The sequence below is a fragment of the Narcine bancroftii genome, chromosome 8, assembly GCF_036971445.1.
Source record: "Narcine bancroftii isolate sNarBan1 chromosome 8, sNarBan1.hap1, whole genome shotgun sequence".
Lineage (NCBI taxonomy): Eukaryota > Metazoa > Chordata > Chondrichthyes > Torpediniformes > Narcinidae > Narcine > Narcine bancroftii.
This window is the reverse complement of record NC_091476.1, coordinates 170,654,706-170,676,208: the sequence shown is the minus strand read 5'-3', so window position 1 is coordinate 170,676,208 and position 21,503 is coordinate 170,654,706. Positions and strand designations below refer to the sequence as shown.

At 42.5% G+C, this 21,503-nt stretch overlaps 1 long non-coding RNA gene across 1 annotated transcript in view; it reads right to left on the bottom strand.

Annotated features, from left to right (window-relative positions):
- LOC138741945 (uncharacterized) overlaps positions 1 to 21,100 on the bottom strand; it is an 86,096-nt gene extending 64,996 nt beyond the window's left edge. Inside the window, exons 1-2 of the long non-coding RNA XR_011343912.1 lie at positions 20,967 to 21,100; positions 4,865 to 4,909 (exon numbers count right to left, since the gene is read on the bottom strand). This is a non-coding gene — a long non-coding RNA (uncharacterized lncRNA). The remainder of the gene's footprint in view (positions 1 to 4,864; positions 4,910 to 20,966) is intronic.
- Positions 21,101 to 21,503: the final 403 nt, after the last annotated feature.

Genomic DNA, 21,503 nt, shown 5'->3' with positions numbered 1-21,503 from the left:
GCCCGCGGGCCAAATTTGGCTCGTGATATAATTATATTTGGCCCGCAAGATCATATCAAATATTTATTAGAGCTGGCCCGCTGGCCGCCGCGCCAGTATAGCGCATGCAGACCTAATACTACAAATCCCAGAATGCTTTGCAAATGTGTTGGTGCCGGCCCGTCAGCCCGCTAATCGCCCCCACCTCCTCTCTTTACTTCCATTAGCATCTGCAACCTGTCGCCGAACTCACACGTAATAAACCCCTTACGAAAAATGGCCAAACGAAAGACAGAAAACAGGACCTTTCAAGACAGGTGGGAGGGAGACTCTGACCCCAGAGTTTGATGAACTTGCATCTAAGAGGAGATGCCAAGTATCTGGTTTAGACCCAGGTGCATCAGAGTAAATCACAGTGGAGCAAGCGAAGCTTGGATTAATATTTTCTTTGGTTAACTTTGGACTGTTCATAGTTGAAAGATTGGATTTTCATTGAAGCAAGTTATTTTTTTGACTTGTTGGCTTGTGAAAAAAAAAACATTTAAAAGGAGCTTAAAGGCTATAGAGAAATATTATTGATTGAATATTTTATTTCTCATTTGTTAATGCTTCTTCTGGAAAGTGTTTAACCAAAACTATTATTAAACATTTATTTTAATAAGAAAAAGTTTAACATTACATATGTTGAAAGAAGAGAAAACATGTAGATGTTGTTGAAAATTTTCAATAAATATTTAGTTTGGCCCACGACTTGGTCCAAGTTTTTAATTTTGGCCCTCCGTGAATTTAAGTTTGACACCCCTGAAGTGGACGGTCACCATTATCGCCACCTCAAGGGAGGGTAAATGGGAATGGGAAGAATGGGAAAAATGGAAAGAATGGAAAAAGAAGTTTGAACAGAGTCTTCTTGATATTGAAGATCCGGAACAGTCATTGAGACTGGACTCACTGGGCTGAATGTGTTTGATTAAGTACTTTGGAATAGTCTGACTGGGGAGGGGGGCGCAGGGTGGGGAGGAGGGGGGTGGGAGGTGAATGCCACTGAAGCTTTTGATAGTCATCTGCCATATCACACATCCTGCCTAGTCTCTTTTTAATTTCAAATGTTCTTTTTTGGTTAAATGGGCTGCTTATAAAAAAAGTTATTTCTGCTCCCAATTTTTTAAATATAAGTTAACACTCTCTTTCCCTTTACTCACCTATTTATCCCATTAATATTAAAATGTACAGACCAATTACTTTACTTATCAAACCAATTAATACCTATCCATCACTCCGTCCCACAGAATTTTCCACAATCCAACGAAAGGAATCTATGTATCTGCAAGCACCTCCAGTGATCCAAGACAGCGAAAGAAAAACAATACAAAGATAGATATAGTAAGATAGTTAGACAGACAACTCTACTTATAACAATACAAAGAAAACCCCAGCCAACAAGTGTTGTCTAAAACAACACTAATTCCCTCCATTTTACAGGTTTGTGAAGAAGATCACAAACAACATATAATCCCGCAGAAACAAACACCTCCCACTCCTCCCAACTCCCTTGATATATTCAATATGTATGTTTTAACCACTAAAGGAAGAAATAAATCACCAAATTCTTCCATCCCATTTAGGAAATCAAGATTTAAAAACAAAACTGATTCATTGCATCAAGTCCGTGGTAATGAAGAGTTGAGCTGGAGGAAGACTCCGAACATATTCTTCTGCTTGAGCAAAGTTTGTAAAAAATATATTCTGTTGTCCCGGAACAAAGATCTTCAAGTATCTGGGTATCGAGGAACAAACTTGTCACTCTTTTCATATCTACTTGGCAGTATTAAATGCTTTCCTTCTCTTCAACAAATTCTCACTCAAATCGGGGTAAAACGAGATCCTCTCCCCTTCCCATAACAACAAAGGAGTTTGTTGTTCCTTTGCTCTTCTCACAGCCAAACCCTTCTCTCTATCTTGAAAACACAGAAACTTTATTAATGTGGAGCATGTTTCCTGATTCAGAGAGGGTTTAGGTCTTAGGGGCCTATGAACTCTCTCAATTTCAATCAATCTCAAAATTATTTTCTCCAAATATTTTAGGAAACTCATCTTGAAAAAAAAACTAGTCACATCTGGGCCTTCTTTCCCTTCTCTCAGACCCACTATTTTAATATTATTTCTTCTGCTAAAATTCTCCACTTTATCAGAAAGTTTTTTATTTACTGTAATTAAACCAGTAGTTGCACCTTCCACATTATTCACCGTCTTCAACATGTTATTCATCATCTTGCACTTTAGTAATTGTTTCTTCCATTTTCTATAATTTCTTCTTCATTTTATTTACTATGTCCAATATTTTATGTTTCCTCTTTCATCTCCATTTGCATTTTAATCCCAGTTTTAACTTATTTTATTCCTTTTTCATTACTTTAAATTATTCCATTAGCATTCTGGATGTTTTCTTTTTTAAATTTAATTTCCTCTTCCTCCTCTTCTTGTATCACTTCTTCCTCACTGAAGAACCTCCTCTTAAGTCTGATTCGTCCTCCTCCTGTGCAGAAATCAAAGTCCCTGACTTTTTTCCAAGTGACCTGCTGCACTCCCAGTAGTGCTTTGGGTTTTGACATCCTGCTCATGCACGGTTCACTGACGGGCTCTCTATTGATGCCCTCTGTCTGCACTAGCAGTGGGGAGGCTCCGACAGGAGTCCCCTCCAGCAGATCACCAGATCAGGAGGCAGAAAGATGTCTAGTGCTCCGCTTCATCATCAAGTAGACCCAAGTTCTTTTTCTTTCTCGGCTTCCTGTCGGGTTCCTGATGCGGTTATGACTTTTTTTTTTGGAGGCATCATGGATGTAGAGTGAGAAAGTTTAGATAGACTTTAAAAATATTTTAAGCTTAAAACAGTACTTATTTAAAATTTTTTTAGTTAATTTCCCAAGAGAGTCAGGGGTCTATGTGTTGATCTTATGCCATCACATGACGTCCTCCTACTTGCCAAACTTCTGAGATGCCGAATAAAATTCCCTGATTTGGGATTTCTGGGGGAAAATCAAATTTTATTTTTAACTCTGTTGGGTAATAGAATTTGGATGTGATGTCCAAGGAGGAAATGTGAATAGATATCTCAGAGTGTAGCTGCTGTGCTATTCCTCGGTGAGGCCGTTTCTCTGATGTGCTGTATTGTGTGTAACTGCAGTAGCCATAGTCAGCTCCTTAAAACAATCCATCGGCCTTTACTCCCCTTCCACTTATTCATCACTTTTCAACCCATTATTCAATATCTATCCTCACCACCTTTCTTCCAGAACCATGATCCTTGAATCCCATCCCTTTCCCTGATATCCATGCTCCCTAACCCTTTTTTCTAAAGTGCACACCTTGAGCATCAAAGAAAACCACTTTCAAATGCAACTCACTCAGACATCTGCACACTTGATCTCAGTCTGCAGACATGGCAAGGAGGAATTCCACTATTGCACCAAACAGTTCGGTGTGTCATAGTCAAACTTTATTTCCCCACAGCATGAAGTGACTAAAAGTACATATTGACAAAATTAGTTCATTCTTTCCCAAGAGCTTTGTCCATCCCTCAGTCTAATGTTGGCCTCAGCTGTTAAATCATCCCAGTGAGTCAGCGCCATTAAAATGCTTAAAATTAGAAAAAAAAATCCCCTTGGAATGCATCTCTGTTTACAATGCAGAGTTCTGTGGGTGGCACAGTTAGCTTAGCGGTTAGTGCAATGCTGTTACAGTACCAGTGATTGGGGATCAAATCTTGCACAGTCTGCAAGGAGTTTGTAAGTTCTCCCCACATCTGCATCGGTTTCCTCCAAACTTTCAAAATTGTACCAGAATTGTAGGTTAGTTGGGGAATTAGGGGCCTGTTACCACGCTGAATATTGAAGTTAAAACTTAAAATTCGATCAGAGGAAAGCAACGCCCCCATAATACAGGTATATTTTGTGTAATGTAACTTTGCTCTAGTAGCACCCAACTACACCAAATCACAGGAAGACACAGAACTGGGTGTGTGTGTGTGTGTGTGTGTGTGTGTGTGTGTGTGTGTGTGTGTGTGTGTGTGTGTGTGTGTGTGTGTGTGTGTGTGTGTGTCGGGTGCATGGGTGTGTGGGTAGGGTGCGTGCGGGTAGGGTGCGTGCGTGCGGGTAGGGTGCGTGCGTGCGGGTAGGGTGCGTGCGTGCGGGTAGGGTGCGTGCGTGCGGGTAGGGTGCGTGCGTGCGGGTAGGGTGCGTGCGTGCGGGTAGGGTGCGTGCGGGTAGGGTGCGTGCGTGCGGGTAGGGTGCGTGCGGGTAGGGTGCGTGCGTGCGGGTAGGGTGCGTGCGTGCGGGTAGGGTGCGTGCGTGCGGGTAGGGTGCGTGCGTGCGGGTAGGGTGCGTGCGTGCGGGTAGGGTGCGTGCGTGCGGGTAGGGTGCGTGCGTGCGGGTAGGGTGCGTGCGTGCGGGTAGGGTGCGTGCGTGCGGGTAGGGTGCGTGCGTGCGGGTAGGGTGCGTGCGTGCGGGTAGGGTGCGTGCGTGCGGGTAGGGTGCGTGCGTGCGGGTAGGGTGCGTGCGTGCGGGTAGGGTGCGTGCGTGCGGGTAGGGTGCGTGCGTGCGGGTAGGGTGCGTGCGTGCGGGTAGGGTGCGTGCGTGCGGGTAGGGTGCGTGCGTGCGGGTAGGGTGCGTGCGTGCGGGTAGGGTGCGTGCGGGTAGGGTGCGTGTGGTATGTGGGTAGAGTGTGTGTGTCCATGTCCAGGGCTGGCACTTTCAGTAAATTAGAATGTAGATTACAATAAAGTACAGACTCTTTAGCCCACAATGTTGTGCCAACCGATGTAAATAAACTAACAGATAAATGTTACATGACAAACATATCATGAAGCAGGCAAAAAAGCGGAGTAACTCACATGGACTGTCCTCGAGATGTTCATTGATAATTTCTGTCCACATACCTGCAAAATTATAGATTTGATCGGCAATTTAATCAAAATAATTCTAACTGAATATACCAGAACCTGCCCTAAGGGCTTACACAATCATGTGGCCAATAATTGTCAGATGTTTCTGGAAAGGAGAAGAAGAGCTAAATTGAACCATCTGCCACGTCAGTATTCATTCAATCAGCAAACCGGAATGTATGAAGGTATCCAATTAATGACCTTTCAGTCTTACAACCATTGGTTGCAATCTTTCAATGGACTCCACTTGATTATTTGATAAATACTTTTTTTCCAGCCAATGTGCATTAATGACCTCTCAGGCTCTTGGCTATTTTCCTATCAACAACCTCTCATTGTTTGATTGCAATTCTACAGCAAAGACATTCCCAGCATCCAAGCTGATTATCCATGCATTAGTTTTACAGTTCTATTTCCCAACCAGAAGGCAATGTACCCTGAAATCTTTTAGATTAGTAAATCATGTGCTTTTGACCGATGAATAGTTGGCCAAGTGCATCCAGTATTTCAAAGTAGCATTTAAAGTAAATGCTGCTCTGAAAGTAATTTATTTTCGCTGGCTTCTAACAACAAGACTCATTGGTGATTGGTGTTTAATCAAATTAATCGAACTGACGTGCACATTAATGATCATACTCCATTTGGAAAAACAAATAAGATTCCTCTTTAAATTGAGGGTATATTTAAATATCACTTTAGACTGCATTTATGCTAGTAGTTTATTCATTATTTTAAAATGTGAGTACATTTATGTTTAATCATTAAAATATGGAGATTAGAATAGAGACTAATAATGAATGCATTTCTTCTATGCAACTTGCATGACCAAATGTTTTACAATTGCCATCACTAAGAAAAAGTAGTGTTGGTCAAACTAATAGGCTTGAAGGAGGATCAGTCCCTTGGTATTGGTGGAGGGATGCATCCCAGGGGATTGAAAGTAATGGCAGAACTTGCAGCAAATATATTTGTTGAGATTTATCATTTTTTTACTTTAACCAGGTACTGGAAGAATGGGAGACAGTATATATCATTTTGCTAATTAAAAAGTGATGTGGACAAAAGGCAGGTAACTTTATAGGTCAATTCGTTTTTGCCCTTAGTTGCGGAAATGCTTGAAACTGTCACTCAGGAAGAAAGACACCTGGACAGAAACAGGCACAGATACAGGAAGGGTACAAGAAGGGTAGGTCATGTTTTAACTAATTTACTGGAGGATACAAAGAATGCAATGGATAGAGGGCAACAGGTGGATATGATATACTATATGATTTCTAGAAGGCAATTGATCAAGTGCTGCAAAAAGTTTTCTGCAGAAGAAACTGGGGGTGATGTTTTGGCATGAATGGAGGGTTAGTTAACCCATGAGGGGCCGAGAGTTAGGATAAATGGTGCTTCTCTGGTTAGCCATCAGTCATTTGTGGTGTGCCTCAGAGAGAACTTCTTGTGCTTGAACAGTTCACAATAGATATAAATGATTTAGAGCAAGAGAACCCAGTGTATGATACTTAAGTTTGAATTCCAAATTTAATTTCCTGGGAGTCACTAACTCGGAGGACCTTTTCTGGACCTAACATATGAACCGACTGCATCATTGGCTGGTACGGGGGCACCGATATTGCTGATTGGAAAGCCCTGCAAAAGGTAATGCAAAGAGGCCAGTACAACACAGGGAAAACTTTCTCCACATTGAAAACATCTACATGAAACGCTGCTGTCAGAGAGTAGCAAAAATCAACAAAGATCCACACCAGCCAGGATAGGGCTCTGTTCTTGCTGTTGCCATCAGGAAAGGTATAACTACTACAAGAATCCTATAGCCAGGTTCAGGAACAGCTGCTACCTCTCCACCATCAGACTCCTAAATGATAGACTCAATCAGAGACTCATTTCAGGCCTCTTATTCGGCACATTATTTATGGTTGAATATTTATATTCTGCATTGCACACACAGTTAGTTTAATTTCTTTGTTTACATTTCTCTCTTTTGTTTGCACTACCATTAAGAAGAAGTTCTTTCTGGCCCGCAGGAAAAAAAGAATCTCGGGGTTGTATGTGATGTCACGTCTCTACTCTGACAATAAATATTTGAACTTTGAACTTGGTGATGCTAATTGGGCAAATTTTGTGGAGGTACAGAGAATCTGCAGAGAGATCTAGATAAGTTAAGTGACTGGGCAAGGGTCTGGCAGATGGAATACAATGTTGGCAAATGGAGGCGATCCACTTTGGAAGGAAAAATAGGGAGTCCTATCATTAATTATTTTTTTGGAAAATTGCATCATTCTGTTATTCATAGAGACCTGGGAGTACATGTCCAGGAATTAGAAAGGTTTAATTTGCAGGTGCACTGAGTAATGATGTTGACCCTCATGGCTGGAGAAGGATTGTTCTGTTGCAAATGTAGGTGACATCACAACGTGTGCAGTCATGGGTTATTGATTTGAGAAGGGATGTACAGCCTTTAGAGGTGGTGTAGAGGAAGGCCACCAGCTTGATTCAGGAAATGACAGGGTTGGCTTCTGATGAGAGGTTGGATCATCTGGGACTATACTCACTGAAGTCCAGAAGATTGAGAGGATCTTTTATAAACACAAGATTACGAAAGGAATAGACAGAATAGAAGCAGGACTCTTTCTTCTGCTAGGTGAGGCTAAAACCAGGGTACATGACCTAAAGATTTGGGGGTATAGATATAAGACTGAGAGATGGGTGGCATTGTTAGTGTGGCAGCGAGCACCATGCTATTACAGTGTCATCATCCCAGGTTCGAATCCTGTGCTGTCAGTAACCTGCATGGGTTTTCCCCAGCTGCTCTGGTTTCGTCACTCCCTCCAAAATGGACGGGGTTGGTTAGCTAATGGGGTGTAACTGATTTCATGGGCTGTCCAAATTTAAAACAAAAACCATGAACTGGATCTGTTTCTCCCAGAGAATAGTGAAACTATGGAATTCTCTTCTGAATGAAGCAGGAGAAAACCTGTCATTAAATGTATTTAACCATTGGATAGATTCTTGAATAATAGGGAATTTGGGTTATGGGGAAACAGTTGAGTAGTGGATTACAATGTTGATCTTATTGATTGACAGAGCAGATGCAAAAGGCCAGGCTGACCCCTGCTCCTATTTCCTATGTTTTGATTTTGCATGTTCATTATGAGAAGAGGTTCCACCAATGAGGAATTAGTATTGGGTACCTCTCATCACAAATATAGTTGACATATTTAAGAGATATTATGTAAACCCATGAGCAGGCAAGGATTTTGTACAGACCATGCAGTCACAGATGAGATTGTTTAGATTGTCAGGACAGATATGATGGCTGAAGGGCTTCAGCTGTACTGTTCTAAGTTCAATGATTCAGCTAAATCTGGTTGTCATTCCCCCTTCTCACCATTAAAGGGGCACCTCATCTCTGGTTGCCTGTAACTAATGACAAGTCCTTTCTCTTGGACCAGTGGTTTTCAAACTGCCCTCCCTAAACACTCATTTCACCTTAAGCAATCTCTATGCCATAGGTACTCTGTGATTAGTAAGGGATTGCTTAAGGTGGTATGTGAGTGGAAAGAACAAGGTTGAAAACCACTGTTTTAATTGTACCTCATTGACTTGTCATGTGCATGGTTTCAGAACTCTAAGGGAAATGGGCCAATGGCAATTTTTCTCCAGCAAAGTATTTCAGTAACCATTGGGTCTAGAGCAGTGGTTCTCAACCTTCTCTTCCCACTCGCATACCACCTTACGTTATCCCTTAGTAATCACAGAGCACTTATAGTAAAGGGATTGCTAAAGGTGGAATGTGAGTTTAGGGGGACAGTTTGAAAATAACTGACTTGGACTGATCTTCACACATTGCTATTAATATTGTTATAGGAAAATCTATCACACATTTGACACAGGCAGTTTATTCCAGTTGTCTCTATTTTCTGTTTAATACACATACAATATGTGCTGCATGGGTGAAAGGGCGATTCCTACCTTTCATCCAAATTAGGAAGGTTTGAGGTGATATAGGATGTGCACTTTCTAAAGTGTACTAGGCAGTTGTGAATATTGCATGTGGGAACAAGGTGAATTACAGGGGTGTGATATGAATCAGTAGGTGTACAACAGTGGAATATAAATTAGGGAGAACAGTGTTGCAGATTCCAGCATCTATTGTCTCTTTTTGTCTCCTATAAGTATTATGATGTGCATGGTTTGAATGTTGGGAGTCAGGGATATGTCTTAGTCTAAGGAAGATGGAAATTTTAGGTTAGAGTATCAAGGGCTACATTGGCACCTATAAGCCTCAAAATGGCCTTAGGTCATTCTAAAATATTTTAAGTCTGCCTTTGGTTCAGGCTTGGAAATCTTTCAGTGCAGACTCGACAGTTTGTTGGATCTCTAATTCCAACATGCTGAAAGATTTATCTGGGGTTATGAAAACGATCCTTAACCATGTTAAGATGCAAGTCAGTCAAAACAAGGAAGGGGATCCCAGTCAACTATAATGCCAATTACAGATGAGAGTTAAAAGAGGCAGAAACAGGAATGGCATTATGCTATTGCGAAGTGGGCAACACCTCTGTCAGAAGCATTATTATCCATGACAACACAGAAGTGACATGTGGGGTTTGACCATTGAATCCTAAGATGGCAAAGGCTCCTGTTGGGATCCCCAGTTCTTTCAACTGTACCAACAGCTGTTCTAGTCATCAACAGTACGTGCAATTAATTTGATAATGCATAACAAATGGAAGTACATTAATTAAATCTGTTTTTAAAAGACTGATGTAATTAGGTCACTGCCTTTACTTTAGTGCCATACTGTGTTCATTATTGTGACTGATTAAATGTAAAGCCTACAATGCTCCAGCAAAATGAAAAGGCAAAGCTGTAAAGACACTCAGATTATCTTGCTTTTTATCACAACACACACACACACACACACACACACACACACACACACACACACACACACACACACACACACACACACACACACACACACACACACACACACACACACACACACACACCTTTGAGGCACAATGAGGCAATTGGGACTGAATGGGGAAAGACAATTACCCCATTGCAGACTCACACTGAGCTCTCAATCCATAACCATAGAGTGGTGCAAGCAGGTGTCAAACAAGCAAGAGGGAAAATGCATTTAGTGTGTGTGTGTATTTGCAGCAATATAATAACAAGCAAGATATTCCAAGTCTCTGTTCACAGCTTTACAATTTCATTTTGCATTGAAGGCTTTACTAAATAAAAAATTAGTCACAGAATGGCACTAAAGCATAGGGCATACACATACACAAAATGCATTTTCCCTCCTGCTTGTTGACACCTGCTTGCCATCTTGATTTGCACTCTATGGGTATGGATTGAGAGCTCAGTGTGAGTCTGCAATGGGATAAAGCTGCATTGGGCTTAACGTTGCCTTTCCCATTCAGACCCAACTGCCATATTGTGGCATAGCAACACTCCATGTCCATTGCTCAGAGAATTAGCAAATGGGCATGAAATAATCTTGAAGTATATGATTGTTTCCAGGACATTGATTTCCATTAGAAAATAATAAATGGAAAGTGTTTCACTTTAGATGCCCCTGCCAAATAAATTGCACAGAACAGGATGTTTCATACACTCAGAAAGAAACCCACATTCTCTTGAACCTTCTTGTTCTACATGGTAGGCATGCAATCTACTGAGTTAATATCCCTTTTAGATTGGACTGAAGTGACACATCTCTCCCGGGCATTAGTCCGTCATTTTCTGTTAAGCCAACCGTTGTCTTACCTATAGGGTGCTGTCTTATGAAAACTTTGGCTAGCGTGATGGCGCATTTCCAAATTATTTCCCTACTCCTTGCTGTTTTTAAATTTGTGTGTGATATTGGCAAGAATTCACCACTAATTTGTACACTGTCAAGAGTTTGAAATATTTGAATCTTTCCCCCGAATACCTGAGGAGGAGAAAAGGTGCAAAGAAGAAAATTTGCAAATATTGCATGCAAAATCTAATTGCCTTGTACATCTGTTTCAGGACATCAAATCGCATTGTTTTGGCCAATAAGCTATTTTGTGAAGCATAATTCTTCCTGCAGTATCAACAACTATTGAAGCCCAGGATGTTGGCTGAATTACATATATTCATCAGGGCACCAAGAATGACTCATTATTCTTTGACGAGGGTTATTTTTGTTCACTTAATTTCACTTAGTTTAGCATCTTACTTTACAAAGAGCAGTATTTGCTCAATTTTGAAGTGGAGATTTATGTTATTGACACAAGAATAATAAAATCACAGTTAAACTATAAAATAGCCAGAAAAAAATAAACAGGAAGTAAGAGCAAGATTTTTTTTTCATATTTAGAAAACCTTTCCATTTATTATAGGAGAAATTCAGGCATATTGATCAAATTTTGTGAAGTGGTAATTAAACAATAGGTTTTGGGTAATTTATTATAAAGAATTCCTTCAGCCTCACCTGGTTGGGACAGATAGAGCAAAACAAAATTGAAGCTTTAACCATTTGCTGTCTTCTCTTCCAGCCAAAGGGGTTCTGAGAGCTATTATTATGTTCTGTGTTTGTCAGTCAGTCAGCTAATTCAACACAAGTCGAAGCTTTTTCCCATCTTTAAAAAAAAATCAGGGAAAAGATTCCCTCAGATCTTACTTGTCATGTTCACCTTTCAAAAGAATGGCTACTAACAGGCTTTCAGAGAGTTCATACAGGTATAGCAGGTCTCCTACATCGTCTACAAACAAGTTGATTACTGTGCAGATTATTTAGTAAAGTCTGTTCTATGTACTCTACCATTTTGCTTGAAGCCTATGTAAAGGTGAAAACCTTGTGGTGTTTTTTTTTTCTTTTTATTAATTCTGTGCCTATCTCTTAAAAAATGTTGTTTGTTGTGTTACCATAGTTACTATGGCATCATATGCCGTAGTATCCAAGTGGACCAAGGGTTTGCATTTCATTCTTTGAGGAATCATGACAGAGATGTAACCTCAAAGTTCTTTGAATTCATCTTATTTTGTTTATTTCTTTCATATGTTTAAAGTTGAATATAGTTATCGTTATACAGGACACTTTGTTTACTCGTTATTATGAAAATCTCAATGCAGAGATGCAAAATGTTTATTCATTTTATCAACAAATTAAATCTATTTACAGCTGCAACTATGAAATTTGATTTAGCAAATTAATAAGAAAGTAATTTGGAATATCTTCCCTTATGTTTCCTTGAAGATGACACATTTTGAAATTGAGAAATACTAGAACTGGGAAAGTTCTACATGTGCATTCTTCAGAGATTCCCCCATCCAGGCATAAAGAGGGCATTCCACCACCCAACTGGTTTGAGCAACATAGATGTCCAAATGTCCTTGGCATGTTATTATAGCCATTCCATTAATGTGGTAGATTGAGCTGAGTTTCTACTCAGTGATGATAATGGTGGATGACCCAGCCATGGTAATGCCTTTGGAGATGATGGGTCAGAGTTCGACTCCATTGGAGATGATCTGTGCCAGGAATGTTTGTGGCGTGAATGCTTTTGCCAGTTATCTGTCAATGCCTGTCCTGACCAGCTCTGCTTTTTTGTAATTATACCCAACACTCTTGTTCTCACAGTTCTGCATTTTGGTTTATTACAAACAAAACACGAAGGGACGAATCTCATCTTGAAAGATGGGTTTTGCATCCCAGTCAGAAAATAACAATGGAAACTTTGACATCTATTTTCTGCAGTCTTTTACAATGGATCCCAAACACTATTGAGGGATAGAAAATAGAAGAGACTCATGGAGACTGATAACATTGAAACAAGTCATCAGTTCCAACCTCTGATCCCCCCCCCCTTTTACTTCAAAATCTTGATGTCTCATCACCCAACATCTATTTTCATGGCTTTATCCACATCAAAGCACTCTGTTCCCTCTGCCTGAGAGTGCTGACCATATTTGCTAATCATTCCCTACTTAGTTCCCTCTGTGCTCTGTCCATCCCCATCGTTTGTTTATCCTGCTTGGTCAGCATGGTCTTTGGAGCCTTGACCCCACATGGAGTCATGATCCTTTCAGGTCTGATTGAGTACACTGTTAATGTCCTCATCACTTCACCCTGTATGGTCCGCCGACCCTTCACACTCCATGCTAGGCCAACATCTCCCCCTGCACGATCCACCAGCGGTTCGCCCTGACCGGCCCGCTGACACTTCGCTCTCCATGCTTGGCCATCACCTCACCTTGCATGGCCTGCCAACACTTTGATCTGACAGTCTTCTGACATTTGACTCTCCACTGTTCACTGACCCTTCATCCAACATTCTCTGATGACACATCCCCCTCCACAGTCCACTGACACCTCATCCAATGCAATCTGTCTGAGCATAACATTATCAACTTCCGGGTCCACTTGAGCAGCGTGCTATCGCCATCTTCTTGTGTCATTGTAACCTATCTCTGCTTTCAGCATGTTGAGGTCATATCTTGCATGAACTTGCATCACATGATCAGCCACCAAATACCCTGCTTCACCCTGTGGCTTTTATTGGCTAGTTTACTTCACTCTCCACCCATCCCTCATCACAGTCCACCTGTGCACCACACGATCATTATCCTTCCAGGTCCACCTTCATCTTTTTGCATCATTTTCAACTTATTGCTGCTACTAGCAGTTTCAATTGGCCAACTCTGCATCCACTTCACCATCAATCGGTCTGCTTCACTCAGAGTCCTTTTTTTTTATCACCCAAAGCCATCCTTGGTGTCTTGGGTAAACTTATACCTCTCATTTTGTTTGTTTTAGATTGGTCACAGTGTTTGAGCTACCGAAAGAAAATAGGCACACACACCGAGAGCAGTTCAGTTTATACAAATGTTTATTACAAATTCAAAAGCTGATTTCACACTACAATATGCAAGCCCTTCCCAACTATACTTATCAACGCTTGGACTGGTCCCAACTGCCGAAGCGAGGCAACGGCTGCACACTTGTAGTTGGTTGTCAGGGCGCCGGTAGCAACTTCTCCACTTCCCCTGACCAGGATGTTGGCTGGACTCCAGAAGTTCTTCTTCTTGCTGAGAGATGTTGCCATCTCTCGAAGAGTCTCAAAATTCAGCAGCGGGACCATGACTTATATTACCCAAAAACTGCTTACCCAAGCACCTATTCCCAGCACAGCAAGAAAGATAAGCGAGCAAGCTAGCATGCTAGGCTTCTATCGAATAACACAACTTTCTAGCTTATCACTTTGAATACAATGGTTTATTTTGCGTCAAGGTTAGGTCTGCCTGAAAGACTGTGACCAAAACAAACAGGAACATTAAACGTTCTTGGTACCAGATGTCTTTTTGTCAGATAACTGCATCTCTGGGCCCCATGGTGGAATTTAGCTATGTCTGCTGATTCTAAAACTCAAGCAGGTTCTCAACCTTGCAGAACCCAGAGCTGCAAGTTTAAAAAAACAGGTTAGAATCTTCCATTACACTTAGTTCTTAAAAAAAATAATGAATTTTTTGATGGGCTTTTAAAACTTCCAGATTGATGTATTTCTACTCCAAACAAAATATAAAAACAAACGGTTCTTTCTCCCGTTAGTTATGTTTCAGAATTTTTCTTCATTTGTGAAAATATTATGACAAACATTTTGACATAACTTTCCTAAATTCCATTTATAAAACTGTGAGGGGAAAGCATTTTTCCTGCACTGGGGGTCTAAAACTAGAGGGTCTGGAAGAGTGCAGCACAGGAATTGGCCATTTGGTCTATGTGTCTGTTCTAAATCTGATGGTAAAATAAAAGTCTGTTGGTTTCATGTTTCGCGGGAGAAAATTAAAGGTCATCTGGGGGATGTCTTTCACACAGAGAAGGGTAGTTACCTGGAACAAATTTCTAGAGGAGATGGTAGAGGCAGATATAATTACATTTGAAAAGCATTTGTACAGGTACTTGGATAGGAATGGAGGGGACCAAATGCAACCAAACGGGACTAGTGTAATGGTGGGCATAGACAAGTTTCTGTATTGTATATCTCTGTCTCCTTCTATGAGTCTTTCTTGTGATTATGTCGAATGATGGAGGCTTGTGCCTCTTCATGGTCTTCCTTGAGGATGCTTGCTTAATCTTTGTTTCTGCTTTCCAACTTCAAAATCAGCATTCCCCTGAGTTCCAGGAATAGACTAAGGACCTGGTTCTTCCTTTCCATGAGATTTCTTTAATGAGTTCTTAATATGTGAAATAATACAGGTGAATAGTTCAAAGTCCTCTTGGCTGCTCACTTGTTTCAGCTTGTATGAAGTCTCATTAATTGGGAAAAACTGCCTCATCTACATTTAGATTTATTTCATTACAAAATTGTTTCACTTGTTCGACATCTTTCAATGACGCCAGGATTTAGTTCCATGTGGAAGGGCTAATCTGGAGTTTAATTTTACAAACAATTTAATTTTTCTTGGTTGAATTAGCTTTTCTATTTCATAGTGGAATTACATCTTGTTGGCCCTCCTTTCCAAATGTGTTTCACTTACTCTCGGCTGTCATCATTATTTAGTGAAACTTATTGTAAAACTTGATTCAATTTTTTTTAGAAAGTTATCGGAACATATCTTCAGAACCCTCTAACCAATCAACTCTCCGTTTATTGGACGTCAAAACACAAGTACCTTTTTAAAAAAAATGTAGATTAAAATCCCCCATAGTTCTCTTTATATTTCTGGAAGCTTTGAGACCATGATTCAGGGTGTGCTCTTGGCGCAATGGTTTCTATTCCAAGGATTGATATCACATGATGTTGCCTCCCAAACAAAACGGGAACTTTTTTAATTATGCAGTTGAAGTTGGAAGTATGAATGGGATAACTAATGGCAGAAGCAGACAGTCAGATTATATTTCTTCAATATTATTGTGTAGAACTTTCTCACCTGCTGGTTACTTTAAACACAATATATAGTCATCTTACCTTTTCTTTTCTTTGGCTTGGCTTCGCGGACGAAGATTTATGGAGGGGGTAAAAAGTCCACGTCAGCTGCAGGCTCGTTTGTGGCTGACAAGTCCGATGCGGGACAGGCAGACACGATTGCAGCGGTTGCAAGGGAAAATTGGTTGGTTGGGGTTGGGTGTTGGGTTTTTCCTCCTTTGCCTTTTGTCAGTGAGGTGGGCTCTGCGGTCTTCTTCAAAGGAGGTTGCTGCCCGCCAAACTGTGAGGCGCCAAGATGCACGGTTTGAGGCGTTATCAGCCCACTGGCGGTGGTCAATGTGGCAGGCACCAAGAGATTTCTTTAGGCAGTCCTTGTACCTTTTCTTTGGTGCACCTCTGTCACGGTGGCCAGTGAAGAGCTCGCCATATAACAGGATCTTGGGAAGGCGATGGTCCTCCATTCTGGAGACGTGACCCATCCAGCGCAGCTGGATCTTCAGCAGCGTGGACTCGATGCTGTCGACCTCTGCCATCTCGAGTACTTCGACGTTAGGGGTGTAAGCGCTCCAATGGATGTTGAGGATGGAGCGGAGACAACGCTGGTGGAAGCGTTCTAGGAGCCGTAGGTGGTGCCGGTAGAGGACCCATGATTCGGAGCCGAACAGGAGTGTGGGTATGACAACGGCTCTGTATACGCTTATCTTTGTGAGGTTTTTCAGTTGGTTGTTTTTCCAGACTCTTTTGTGTAGTCTTCCAAAGGCGCTATTTGCCCTGGCGAGTCTGTTGTCTATCTCATTGTCGATCCTTGCATCTGATGAAATGGTGCAGCCGAGATAGGTAAACTGGTTGACCGTTTTGAGTTTTGTGTGCCCGATGGAGATGTGGGGGGGCTGGTAGACATGGTGGGGAGCTGGCTGATGGAGGACCTCAGTTTTCTTCAGGCTGACTTCCAGGCCAAACATTTTGGCAGTTTCCGCAAAGCAGGACGTCAAGTGCTGAAGAGCTGGCTCTGAATGGGCAACTAAAGCGGCATCATCTGCAAAGAGTAGTTCACGGACAAGTTTCTCTTGTGTCTTGGTGTGAGCTTGCAGGCGCCTCAGATTGAAGAGACTGCCGTCCGTGCGGTACCGGATGTAAACAGCGTCTTCATTGTTGGGGTCTTTCATGGCTTGGTTCAGCATCATGCTGAAGAAGATTGAAAAGAGGGTTGGTGCGAGAACACAGCCTTGCTTCACGCCATTGTTAATGGAGAAGGGTTCAGAGAGCTCATTGCTGTATCTGACCCGACCTTGTTGGTTTTCGTCTCAGAAACCTGGCCAGGAATCCTGGGCAAGCATGGCGTCGGCAAGTGCAACGACAATGGGCGCCTCCTGTTGGAGCTCTGCGCAGAACAGCGACTTGTCATTACAAACACCCTTTTTCAGCAGAGGGACAGCCTTAAGACCACCTGGATGCATCCCCGATACAAACACTGGCACCTCCTGGACTACATCCTGGTGCGAGAAAGTGACAAACAAGATGTGCTCCACACCAGGGTCATGCCTAGCGCGGAATGCCACACTGACCACCGGCTGGTTCGCTGCAAGCTCAACCTTCACTTCAAGCCAAAGCCCAGGAACAATAAAACCCCCAGAAAGAGGTTCAATGTTGGAAACCTGCAGTCAGACGAAGCGAGAGGAAACTTCCAGGCAAACCTCAAAGCAAAGCTCGACGTTGCAACCCGCCTCACGGACCCGTCCCCTGAAACCCTCTGGGATCAGTTGAAGACTACCATACTGCAATCCACTGAAGAGGTACTGGGCTTCTCCTCCAGGAAAAACAAGGACTGGTTTGACAAAAACAGCCAGGAAATCCAGGAGCTGCTGGCAAAGAAGCGAGCTGCCCACCAGGCTCACCTTACAAAGCCGTCCTGTCCAGAGAAGAAACAAGCCTTCCGTCGCGCATGCAGCCATCTTCAGCGCAAACTCCGGGAGATCCAAAATGAGTGGTGGACTAGCCTCGCCAAACGAACCCAGCTCAGCGCGGACATTGGCGACTTCAGGGGTTTCTACGAGGCTCTAAAGGCTGTGTACGGTCCCTCACCCCAAGTCCAAAGCCCGCTGCGCAGCTCAGACGGCAAAGTCCTCCTCAGCGACAAGATCTCCATCCTCAACCGATGGTCAGAACACTTCCAATCTCTTTTCAGTGCCAACCGCTCAGTCCAAGATTCCGCCCTGCTCCAGCTCCCTCAACAGCCCCTAAGGCTAGAGCTGGATGAGGTTCCCACCCTGGATGAGACATATAAGGCAATCGAACAACTGAAAAGTGGCAAAGCAGCAGGTATGGATGGAATCCCCCCAGAAGTCTGGAAGGCTGGCGGCAAAACTCTGCATGCCAAACTGCATGAGTTTTTCAAGCTTTGTTGGGACCAAGGTAAACTGCCTCAGGATCTTCGTGATGCCACCATCATCACCCTGTACAAAAACAAAGGCGAGAAATCAGACTGCTCAAACTACAGGGGAATCACGTTGCTCTCCATTGCAGGCAAAATCTTCGCTAGGATTCTACTAAATAGAATAATACCTAGTGTCGCCGAGAATATTCTCCCAGAATCACAGTGCGGCTTTCGCGCAAACAGAGGAACCACTGACATGGTCTTTGCCCTCAGACAGCTCCAAGAAAAGTGCAGAGAACAAAACAAAGGACTCTACATCACCTTTGTTGACCTCACCAAAGCCTTCGACACCGTGAGCAGGAAAGGGCTTTGGCAAATACTAGAGCGCATCGGATGTCCCCCAAAGTTCCTCAACATGATTATCTTACCTTTTATACTCTAGACAAATATATTGGATTGAATTTCAGATGATTATTTGCTAATGCTTCTATATTTGTTAAATGTAGACATAAAATACACTAACAGATGACCCTTTTCGCCCAAGAGTCGTGCTATCCAATTGACCTACAAACCCCGGTATGTTTAGAATGGTGGGAGGAAACCAAATCCCCACGGGAAATCCCACACTGACACAGAGAGAACATACAAGCTTCTTACTGACAGTGCAGCATTCGAACCCTGAGACTGACTGCCGGCGCTGAAGCAGCATGGCACTTACGGAGCCACCCATCAATTAAGAAGGTATAAGCAGAGTGGCCATTGTGGGAGTGGGCCAGAGTTATAGAGGTGAGTTGAGGTTTTAAGATCTTGGTGAGAGGAGGAAAGAGCAAAGCTGCAATGACCAGGCTTTTGGCACTGAGCCTTGTCCTCTGGCTCAGAAGGGAAGAAATGAAGGGTGTGATAGGGGGATTCAGTAGTTAGAGGAGTGGGAACAAGATTTCATGGACATGAAAGAAATATCAGTATGATTTGTTGCCTCCCAGATGTTAGGGTCAGGGGCATCTTGGATTATGTCCATAATATCCTGAAAGGGAGAGTGAGAAGCTAGATGTTGTTGTACATACTGGTATCAACAACATAGGGGTGGGGGGGGGGATAAGGATGAGGCCTTGAATATAAAATACAGGGCTTTGAGGGTAGTAATCTCAGAAATGCTGTCTGTGTCACCTGCCTGTGAGTTGTAAGTATATAAAGATATGGCACATGAATGCATAGCTGCATAACTGGTGCAGAGGGAAGGGTTTCACGTTTCCGGATCATTGGGATTTCTTCTGAGAAAGGCATAACCTGTGCAAAGAACACCTGTACTGGAAAGGGACCAATATCATGGCAGAGAGGATTGCCAGAGTTGTAGGGAGGACTTAAACTAAGTTGGTAGGGGGATGGGAAGCAGAGAATAGAGCAGATGGGGGAAAGTTTGACGCAATATGTCCTGAGAATGTGAGGAAGGACGAGGAGTTGAAGGAGCACATACTTGGTAAGTTAGAAGGATTAATGTGTTTACTTCAAAGCAAGAAACATTAATAAGGGAGATGAACTTAGAACATGGATCAGTATGTAGAATTAAGATGTTGTGGCCATTATAGAGACATGGCTGACACAAGGACAAGGTTGGCTGATTCAGGTAGCAGGGTTTGGATGTTTCAAAGGGGAAAAAACGGGGGCAGGGTGGTGGAGTAGTGTTACTAATCAGCGATAATATCACTGCTACAGAAAAGGAGGAGGTTTTGGGAGTATTGATTATTATGTCAGTTTGGATGGAAGTCAGAAACAGGAAGAAAGCAATCATACTATTGGCAGTAGTTTATTAGAACCCAAAAAAAAACAACTGGTGCACTGAGGAGCAGATAAGTAGGCAGATTTTGGAATGGTGCAAAAATAACAGGGTTGTTGTCAAATCAAATATTGATTGGCATGTCCTTACTGCAAGAGGGGTAGATGGGGCAGATTTTGTCAGGTGTGTCCAGGAAGGATTGCTGACACAGTATGTGGACAAGCTGACTCGAGGAGAAGACATGCTGGATATAAATCTGGGTAATAAAACTGCTCAGGTGACAGATGTCTTGGTGGGAAAGCATTTTGGTGAACACAGCCACAACTACTCGACCTTTGGGATAGCTATGGACAAGGATAGGAGTTTTTTGATGAAGTAACAAAACAAGTTGATGAAGGTAAGCCAGTAGATATGGTATATATGGATTTTAGTAAGACATTTGACACTTCCCCCATGTTAGACTCATTCAGAAAGTCATGTGTTGATTCATAAATGGCTTTCATGGAGAAAGAACCTATTTTGTTTGGAGAAACTTAGCAGGTGCTTTATGTAGCAAAGGTGAAGATACATAACCAACATTTTGGGCTTGTGCCCTTCCTCTAGGTGTGGGGGAACATGAGAGATTTCCTTCCCCCTTTTATTCAGAGATTTCTCATGTTACCCGATACCTTGATGAAGGGCTCAAGCCTGTCAGCACACTTTCCACCTCACCTCTGTAGAAATTTGATGTCTGATTTCTGATGTCATACCAAATCTCCACAAATGCCCGAGGAAGTAGAGTCACTGATATGCTTTCTTCATGATGCCATTGGTACGTTGGATCCAGGAAAAAAATCCTCTGAGATGGTGACTCCCAAGAACTTAAATTTGTTCACCGTCTCCACCTCTGATTCCCCCTCTGGTTTAGAGGGATTTGGGCTGAACACAGGCAAATAAGTTGAAATTTGTCAGTATACACAAGTTGGGTTGAAGGGCATGTTTCTGTACCTCTTTGATAACTTGACTCTACAGACTGTTCTTTGTGTGAGTTTCAGCTCTGAATATTCCAATCAATTGCACTGTGGTGTGGATTGTGGAGGCTCATTGTGACCTCTCCAGTGAGCCTGAGATCGGAAGTGATCTCACCGGCCAATCAAGAGTTAGATCTGCTCACCTGAGAGGCTGATGTGGGATTGGTTTTTGCAGCTGACATGTGATTGGACGATTGCTTCTCAGCCTCGGGGGTCATTACTGGGACCATTGTGACTTTTCATCCATATCAATGATCTGGATGATAAACTGTTACATTGAATCAGCAAGTTTGTGAATGACACTAAGATTGGAGATGTTGTGGGCAGCAAAGAAGGTTTTCACAGCTTGCAGAGGGATCTGGACCAGCTGGAAAAGTGAGCTATGGAATTTAATTCAGACACGTGTGAGGTGTTGCATTTTGGAAGGACAGACCAAGAAAGGATGTACACGGTGAATGGTCGGGCACTGGAAAGTGCGGTAGAACAAGAGCATGGGAATACAGGTACATAATTC